We start from the raw sequence: 7,445 nt of genomic DNA on the forward strand, positions 1-7,445 counted from the left end.
GGAAGGAGCACAGGAAGCACTGTAAAGAAATGTCTTAGTAGGTGTTGGTAAATGAGAATATCCCTCCCCCATTAACACTTCTTTTCCTTCCCTTTTTTTAATTGGTTATTTTCTTTCTTTACATTTCAAGTGTTATCCCCTTTCCTAGTTCCTTCCCCCACCCCTCTGGAAACCCCATCCCATCCCCCATCTCCCTGCTTCTATGAGGGTGCTCACCTACCCACCCACCCACTTAAAGTGGATAAAGTCCCACTTATCCACCCTCGAATTCCTCTACACTGGGCACTTCTGTACTAGTCTTCAAAAGACCAGAAGTAGGTGATTTAATACCCATCTTTAGAGCTGTTGTAATATATTTTCATGTAAAAAAAAAAAAAAAAGAAAACTTGTAAGAACTCAGTGGATTGGATTCTTTTGTCAATTAAATGGATTTGATACAAATACTAAAAATTCATACATTCCTAGACCATTAAATTATTCCAACGATATATTTTACTTGAAAATGAAGATTGTGTCCAAGCATTCAATTCATCTCTTTAGGTTCAGAGTGTTAAATGGTTCAGGTTATTTATTTACTTTAAGACTTATTTAATTATTTGCTTACTTGTTTGTTTGTTTGTTTGTTTGGTTGGTTGGTTGGTTGGTTGGTTGGTATATGAGTGTTTTGTCTGCCTGTATACCTGAATGCCAAAGAAAGCATCAGATCGCATTATAGAAGGTTGTGAGCTGCCATGTGGTTGCTAGGAGTTAAACTCAGGATCTCTGGAAGAGCAGCCAGTGCTCTTAAAAACAGAGCCATCTCTCCAGGACATGGCTTATGTTATTGACATCTCATCTCCTTCCTCCCATTTCATCAAAACTACTTCTTACTTACCTTCTAACAAATCTGAACAATTCAAAATAAAAATGAACAATGATAACATTTGTTCAATATCATGATTACAATAAATTTTCTGGGTTTTCATTATGAAAGAATCCTCAAATCATGCCCTTCCCAAGTCTCCCTAATAAAATGAATAACAATGACTCGTGCAATAAACTAGGTAAAGTATGGGTGACTTATAAAATATTCATAGGAGGAAACTATATTGAAAGTTATATTAGACTGAAAGGTTAAAGAAATGTTCTTTTGAGAGATACATTAGGGAGTTTGACTAATTGCATTTTATTTTGGAATGAGTGAATATTGTTAGTAATATTACATGATGCAGTGGAAGATTTTTCTGTATGAGACATTGACTTTGAAAGACCAGTTTTCTTCTCAACTTTCCCTACATTTATCCATTTTTTTCTTCAATCAAACCTCATTAAATAAAAGTTATTAGAAAAATTGCACAGAGTACATCTCCAAACACATTTATTTTATTGATCACATTGTCTTCATTCTTTATACATTCAAATTTTAAAGTCATTCAGAATTTTGGTGATTGGAGAGTAAAAGAATAATTATTTAATTAGAAGCATGAGTAATATCTAGCTCAGTCACAAATTTCAAATTGTAAAAAAACAATACTCTATAATACTCTATATGCATGAGGTTGGATAGGGAGGTAGAGAGGATTAGGGATGGGTTAGATGAGGGGAAAGATTATGATCAAAATATATTATGAGGAAAGTACTTAAATATTGAAAAAAGAAACAATAAACAATAAAAATATTCTTATACCAGTATACTCTCACTGCACAATCTGGATCGTGCCACAGGAATTCTTTGTTTTTTTAAGGGTGAAAATGTTTTTAATTAAAATCAGCATATGCTTGCAACATACAGAAAATCAACAGTGACATTCTAGTAATTTTTTCATATATAGCATATGTTTTAATTCTATGAGTATGTTCATAGTATATATTGCTATTCTATATTCTGCTTTTCACATTTGATGTATTATAAATATCTTCCATGCCAATAAACATTGTGAGACCAATATATTTAATTTGTTAGAAAGTCACTTATTATTTCAAATACTCAGAGGTTATTCTATAGCCATGAGACATTTGCCATACTGGAATTAAATTCCAACTACTCTGATAGTTCAAAGTCTCCAGGTTCTTCAATTACAGTGTTTCTTATAAAACCCTTCTGACAAACCTGAGCCCATTAAATCTGAATTTCTTAAATAGGATCTATACTATTTAATTAAAACTAGATTATACCTTCCTTCTTTTGCTTCCCAGTTTCTTCACAGAAGGTTTGTTGTTGTTGTTTTCTGTAGAAGTTTGCAAAGTGAAACTACATCTAATATGTATGACTTTATTCATCTCCCTACCATCTCTAAGCTGGAAAAAGAATGCATCAAATATGTTAATTTTATAATTGATCGATTAAATAACTCAAACTTATGCAAGGTATCCCCTAAAATATTATACTAAAATCTCCCCTAATATACTAAAGTTTTTCTTCTCTGTGCCAACTCCTCTTGCACACACATAGTGAACCCACAGTAAATATTCAAAGAGTAAATGAATAACTCAGGTGCAACATATAATCAGATCATCTTTCAAGAAAATATATCAGGTTGAGTTTTACCTTTTATACAGATTTAAAACTCTTATGGGTATTATAAAGATTTCTGCATAAGTAATAAGGAGGAATCAGGCTTCTATTGTGCCTGAAATTGACATCCACCTGAGTTGCTTCTAGTCTGAAAATCATTCTTCTCACCTACCACATTCAACCTGCCACATAGTGAATGACAAGTAAAACGAAGAATTGGCTTGGCATAGGTCTTGCTGCTTCGTAAGCAATAAGAGCCACCACAGGAATTCTTTTGAGATTTTTTTAAAATTTCTATTTATCAGACTTCTCAGAATTCACTAAATGAGTAATTAGATTTATTTTTAGTAAATTCTCTTTTTACTATTTTCAGAGTTATATGTGTTTTTCTTTCCAGGGAAATATGAATAGAGCAGATGAATTAGCTCCAATAATAATGAACAGGATCAATTTTCAACATTAAAAGTCATATATATATATATATATATATATATATATATATATATATATATGAAAACTAAGGGAAAGCAAGATTATTAAGTCTGGTTTAATACTAAATACAAAAAATTTTAAAAATAATACTATTAGAGAAACAAGAATTGAATTATAAGGATAACTTTCACAGAAATGTTAGAAAAAATAATAATACCTCATGACAGTTTATTTAAGTTGTATACCAATAAATTGTAGATTCCCTTAGGTATACTTCATTCAAAATGAATGAATTCTCATTTTGACAGCATATTTATAGTAGTAATAATTTATTAAGGGCTGTGTTCATTTCAGTCATCAAAGGTTTGTATATTTTACTTCATTTAATCATTATAAAATATTTGTAAAACTTTTATTCTTATTCTCAATTGGAGCATTGAGATTCAGATTTGCCAATTTTCACTAATTTATACAAATTTCAAATGTTAGATATCAACAGATTACCTACAATTAAAGAATATTTTTTCAAAAGAGAACTAAAAGCCCATCAAATACAGAATAAATATTGTGGAGATAATGAATCTCTGCTTTTAACCAACAGAAAATATGTAAATTAGCATGAGCAGTCATTGCCACATTTCAAAACATAATTACAGTAAATCTTAAATATGACAAAGTTGAGCTCTGAATTGATGTTTAACTTTTAGCGACTTCCACTTCCCTCTTTGTGATCAGCTTATCTGTGATTACGTACAGTTTCTCAGAACAGCAAGAAGAGTGGATGCATCGTCCATTGCTGTTTCTTAAAAAACTCCCTCCCCACAGGTAACAAGTTTGGGATTCCTTGTAAATGTTTTCATCTATGTTTTCTTGTGTTATCCAAAGTGGGTTTATTCCTTTGATTGCTGAGAGATAAGAAAGACTGAAGTTGGACAAAGGAACCATTTCAGGAGATGTTTTAAAATAATCATGATTTATTCATTATCTCATGTCACAATAAATACTTAAAGCTTTATCCATTGTCTCTGCAAATGGCTCAAGGGACCAATTCACTGAATAAAAATTGCCAGCATGGGAATGTACACAAAACACAAGGGAATATCAACCATAATTGTTTCAAAACAAAACAAAAAAGACGAAGAAGAAGAAATTGGGGACAATGACCAGTGAAGCAGAGTAAGATTACTCAGAAAAAAAGAAAAGCATGCTAATATTTCATGCAGTTTAAAAGTCTGCCTACCTTTACATTTTTGACTATATTAAAATTCCTTATACTTTATGCTCCTTTTCTCTGCTTACTCAATTGCTCAATGACAATGAATTAATGTTATAATTTATGTGTCAGATATATTAGGACCACCTTCCTTGGGGAGACTATAATTATACTGTTATGCCAAAGTTGGATTGTTCTTAAGGTCCAACAATATTGTTCAAGACTTTAGCAAATGTTTTCCAAAATACTAAAGTAGAACATGAATAGGGGATTTTGATTGGGTTGTTTTGATTGCTTTTTACTTGATTTTTACATTGTATCTTTTGGTTTTGAGATCTTAATATAATTATATGATTTGCCTCCTTTACTTTCCTTCCTCCAATACCAACCATATACCCCTGCTTGTTCTCTTTCAAATTTATGGTCTCATTTTTCATTAGTTGTTGTTATAAACATCTATGTAAAAGAATATATATGAATTTATTCCTAAATACATAAGTGAAACCTGTTCAGTCTACATAATGGTACTTGTATGTATGTCTTCAGAGATGACCCTTTGGTATTGGTTAAAAAACTGGCATGCTCTTCCCTGGGGAAGACTACATCTCACACTCTTTGACTTGTTTTTTATTTGATTTTTTTTTATGTTTTAATTTCAAAATAATTTTAGACAATATGGTTCCTGTTTTCCTAATTCTTTTTCATCCTCCCCATATACTCACCTACCCAACCCCAAGCCATCTTTCTCTGAAGAGCACAAACTCTGTAATTATAGTGTAGTTTTCCATACTTATTTTCTCTTCTAATAAAATATATTGATGAGAAAGATACCAAGAGTTTATTTAATTGGATAGAATTGAAATGTTATATACTGACATTATCATCTCCAACAAAACGGATGACTTCCTTTCCCTTTAAGAATTGCTACATGTACATTTTTCATATTTCATCTAACATTTTGAAAATCAGTATTGTTTTAAGTTATAAATACATAGAGATGTCATCACTTTATAATCAAAGTATGCAGGTCAAAGCCAAGAATTGTTCATTACTCTTGAAATAGAGACAATATATGCATTGAAAAGGGAAATATACTTATGAATCTTCATTTAAATTTTCCTTATTCCTCCACATAAAACCAGAGACACTGAAATTGATAGAGGAGAAAGTGGGGAAAATCCTCGAAGATATGGGCACAGGGAAAAAATTTCTCAACAGAACAACAATGGCTTGTGCTGTAAAATCAAGAATTGACAAATGGGACCTCATAAAATTGCAAAGCTTCTGTAAGGCAAAAGACACTGTCAACAAGACAAAAAGGCCACCAACAGATTGGGAAAGGATTTTTACCAATCCTAAATCTGATAGAGAACTAATATCCAATATATACAAAGAGCTCAAGAAGCTGGACTCCAGAAATTCAAATAACCACATTTAAACTGCTTGTGGACGTTGTACATCGTGGTGCGGAGCCTAGTGCGCACCACGATGTACAACGTCCACAAGCAGCCTTAGAATAAGGAACAAAATACCCATGAAAGGATATAGGTACAGAGACAAAATTTAGAGCTAAGATGAAAGGATGGACTATCCAGAGACTACCCCATCCAGGAATCCATCCCATCATCAGCCACCAAACCCAGATACTAATGCACATGCCAGCAAGATTCTGCTGAAGGGACCCTGATATAGCGGCCTCTTGTGAGGCTATGCCAGTGCCTGGCAAACACAGAAGTGGATGCTCACAGCCAGCTATTGGATGGAACACAGGGTCCCCAATGGAGAAGCTAGAGAAAGTACCCAAGGAGTTGTAGGGGGCTGCAACCCTNTAAGTNNAACAACAATATGAACTAACCAGTACCCCCTGAGCTCGAGTCTCTAGCTGCATATGTAGCAGAAGATGGCCTAATCAGCCATCATTGGGAAGAGAGGCCCCTTGGTCTTGTAAACTTTATATGACCCAGCACAGGGGAAGGCCAGGGCCAAGTAGTGGGAGTGGGTGGGTAGGGGAGCAGGGGCTGGGGTGGGGTTTAGGGAACTTTCGGGATAGCATTTGAAATGTAAAGAAAGAAAATAATAATAAATTTAAAAATGGGGAAAAAGATCCTATCTAGAAGGAAAAAAAATTTCCTTATTAATGTTTTTATCTGAAACCTCGGATGTGTAATACAACATTGAAAGACAGATTGCTCCATGGTAATAATTAACTTTACCTGTAATTTGAATGCTGCCATGAATACCTGCCTGGAAAGCACATACATTACTTTCGAATTTCTGAGACTGTCTGCTTTTAGAGCTGAAATATCTAGTATTTAAATTCTGATGCCATTTGAAACTTAGAAGATTTATTGATAGACATCAATAAACAAATTTGTGATACATAGTACTGTAAAAAAATTTCTCTCTTACAAAAATCCTTGTCATATCAGGGTCCTTTCAACAAAATCTTGCTGGCATATGCAATAGTGTCTGCGTTTAGTGGCTGATTATAGGATGGATCCCCAGGTGGGGCAGTCTCTGGATGGTCCATCTTTTCGTCTCAACTCCAAACTTTGTCTCTGTAACTCCTTCCATTGGTATTTTATTCCCCATTCTAAGGAGGGACAAAGTATCCACACTTTGGTCTTCCTTCTTCTTGAACTTCAGGTGTTTTGCATATTTTATCTTGGGTAATCTAAGTTTCTGGGCTAATATCCACTTGTCAGTGAATACATATCATGTGTGTTCTTCTGTGATTGAGTTACCTCATTCAGGATGATATCCTCCAGATCCATCCATTTGCCTAAGAATTTCATAAATTCCTTATTTTTAATAGCTGAGTAGTATTCCATTGTGTAAATGTACCATATTTTCTGTATCCATTACTCTGTTGAGGGACATCTGGGTTATTTCCAGATTCTGGCTATTATAAATAAGACTGCTATGAACATAGTGGAGCATGTGTCCTTATTGTCCTTATTACCAATTGGAACATTTTCTGGGTATATGCCCAGGAGAGGTATTGCTGGATCCTCTGGTAGTTCTATGTCCAATTTTCTGAGGAACCGCCAGACTGATTTCCAGGGTACAAGCTTGCAATCCCACCAACAATGGAGGAGTGTTCCTTTTTCTCCACATCTTGCAAGGCTATGCCAGTGCCTGGCAAATACAGAAGTGGATGCTCACAGTCATCTATTGGATGGAACACAGGGCCCCCAATAGANGAGCTAGAGAAAGTACCCAAGGAGCTGAAGAGGTCTGCAATCCTATGAGTTGAACAACAATATGAACTAACCAGTACCCCCAGAGCTCAAGTCTCTAGCTGCA

Source organism: Mus pahari, chromosome 9 (genome assembly GCF_900095145.1).
Source record: "Mus pahari chromosome 9, PAHARI_EIJ_v1.1, whole genome shotgun sequence".
Classification (NCBI taxonomy): Eukaryota; Metazoa; Chordata; class Mammalia; order Rodentia; family Muridae; genus Mus; species Mus pahari.